Source organism: Brassica oleracea, chromosome C7, assembly GCF_000695525.1.
Source record: "Brassica oleracea var. oleracea cultivar TO1000 chromosome C7, BOL, whole genome shotgun sequence".
NCBI classification, from domain to species: Eukaryota; Viridiplantae; Streptophyta; class Magnoliopsida; order Brassicales; family Brassicaceae; genus Brassica; species Brassica oleracea.
In genome coordinates this window covers 43,035,746-43,038,691 of record NC_027754.1, presented here as the reverse complement: position 1 = coordinate 43,038,691, position 2,946 = coordinate 43,035,746, and positions in this window count along the sequence as shown.

Below are 2,946 nucleotides of genomic sequence, written 5' to 3'. Positions count from 1 at the left end.
GGGTCTGATAAAAATGCGTAGAGAGTTTTTTAAAAACAAGCAAATCCGATAAACTAAGAAAATGAAAGAAATAATGCAATATGGTACATAAGTAGCATCCTCCCCCAGACTTACTTCACACCGTCTCGGTGTGAAAATAATTCCAAGAGAGATTACCGATCAGGCGTTGCGGTCAGTGCGCCTCTTCAGGCGCCTCTCCAATGCTCCATCATCATCAGAGTCCTCCGCTGCCTCAGGTCCAGCAGCGGTGTCGTGAGCGCCTTAGTCGTCATGTGTCGTGAGCGCCTTAGATCGACCGATCCATACGTGTCGGATCGACCGATCTCTTACATGGATCGCCCGTTCTGTTTCTTTAGGATCGATCGATCTCTGCCTGATCGTGATACATGCCTGAAAATCATCTAAAAACACAACCAAAAATCAATTCACACAAGAAAATATAATCACAAAAGAGAAAGAAAATCAAACCATGTGGGTTGCCTCCCACTCAGCGCTTGTTTAAAGTCGCGAGCCTGACTATTTTGTTGTCCTTAGGCGAGATCGGGTTCCGTTAAAGGAATGTTTGTTCCTTCTTCGGGTTTTGCATCTGTGAAGTAAGGTTTTAGCCTCTGGCCATTGACTGTGAACTTCCTCCCATTCTCTTCCAGGACAACAGCTCTATAAGGTCTAACCTCTGTGATGGTGAAAGGTCCGGACCATCGAGACTTAAGCTTTCCAGGAAATAGCTTGAGTCTAGAGTTGAACAGAAGGACTTTGTCTCCAGTAGCGAAGTCTCTCGGGATTATCTTTCTGTCATGCCACGCCTTATTTCTTTCCTTGTAGATTTTGGTGTTCTCATAGGCGTTCAACCGAATCTCGTCCAGCTCGTTCAACTGAACCATCCTCCTTTCTGCTGCGGTTTTAATGTCGAAGTTCATCAACTTCGTTGCCCAAAAACCACTGTACTCCAGTTCCACAGGTAGGTGACAAGACTTTCCATAGACCAGATTAAAAGGAGTGGTGCCTAAGGGAGTCTTGTAGGCGGTTCTATACGCCCATAAGGCGTCATCAAGCTTCACAGCCCAGTCTTTCCTTGTTTTGCCTACAGCCTTCTCCAGAATCCCCTTGATTTCTCGGTTCGATTTTTCAACCTGCCCACTTGTTTGAGGATGATAAGGTGTAGCTACCTTATGCTTTACTCCATGTTTCTTCAGCAGTTTATCGAACGTCTTGTTGATGAAGTGAGAGCCTCCATCACTAATAACCACTCTCGGGATCCCGAATCTTGGAAAAATGACTGTCTTGAACATTTTCTTGACAACACTAGAGTCATTTGTCTTGCTGGCTACTGCTTCCACCCACTTGGAGACATAATCAACCGCAACCAGGATGTACTCATTTCCATAAGAGGATGGGAAAGGGCCCATAAAATCAATTCCCCATACATCAAAGACTTCAACTTCAAGGATGAAATTTTGGGGCATCTCATTTCTCTTACTGATGTTTCCCTTCCGCTGACATGCATCACACTTTGAGACAAACTCATGGGCGTCTCTGAAAAGTGTAGGCCACCAGTAACCAGCCTGCAGGACCTTAGAAACCGTCTTGAATGTTGCAAAATGGCCTGCGTATTCTGAGCTGTGGCAGTGGAAAAGAATCCCTTGCATCTCATTCTCCAGAACACATCTCCTGAATAAACCATCTGAGCATCTCTTGTAGAGGAAGGGATCATCCCAGTAATAGTGGTTCACATCTCTCATGAACTTTTTCCTCTCATACCCCTTCAGGTTCGGTGGTTCAATTCCAGCACATAGGTAGTTTGCAAAGTCTGCAAACCATGGTAGATCATCCTGAATTTGTCTCATGACACAGCAATCAGCCTGATCCAAATACTCATCCTCCAGCAAGGTGATCACATAGACATTCTCCTCGGGTAATGTATCATCCAGTGGTGTTTCAGCTTCCACTCTCATTCGCGAAAGATGATCTGCCACTCCATTTTCTGCTCCTCTCTTGTCTCTGATCTCAATATCAAACTCCTGTAGCAGTAAGATCCACCTTAAGAGTCTCGGTTTAGCATCTTTTTTCGTCATCAGGTACTTCAAGGCTGCATGATCTGTGTGCACAATTACTTTCGAGCCCACCAAATAGGACCTGAACTTCTCGAAAGCATAAACTACTGCCAGCAACTCCTTCTCAGTGGTAGCATACTTGATTTGAGCATCATCAAGCGTTCGGCTGGCATAATAGATCACATGGAGTTTCTTGTCTTTTCTCTGCCCCAAAACAGCTCCAATCGCGTAATCACTTGCGTCACACATTATTTCAAATGGCAAGTCCCAATCTGGTGGCTGCACAATGGGAGCACTGACTAGAGACTTCTTGAGAATCTGAAACGCAGCGAGGCAGTCAGCATCAAAAACAAACTTCGCTTCTTTGCACAGCAGACGGGTGAGTGGCCTCGCTATCATAGAGAAGTCTTTGATAAACCTCCTGTAAAAACCGGCATGTCCCAGAAAACTCCGAATATCCCTCACTGTCCTGGGAGGCTGTAGGCTGGTCATAACTTCAATCTTTGCTTTGTCAACCTCGATACCCTGCTCTGATATCCTGTGACCCAAAACAATGCCATCTTTCACCATGAAATGACACTTCTCCCAATTTAACACCAAGTTCTTCTCCTCACATCTTTCCAGCACCTTGCACAGATTAGCAAGGCAGTCGCTAAATGAAGAACCGTAGACTGAGAAATCGTCCATAAAAACCTCCATAATGTCCTCAATAAGATCAGTAAAGATCGACATCATGCATCTCTGGAAAGTGGCAGGAGCATTGCACAATCCGAAAGGCATTCTCCTGTAGGCAAAAGTACCGTATGGACAGGTGAATGTTGTCTTCTCTTGGTCCTCTGGATGAATGAGTATCTGAAAGAACCCGGAGTAGCCATCGAGAAAACAGTAGTAGGGG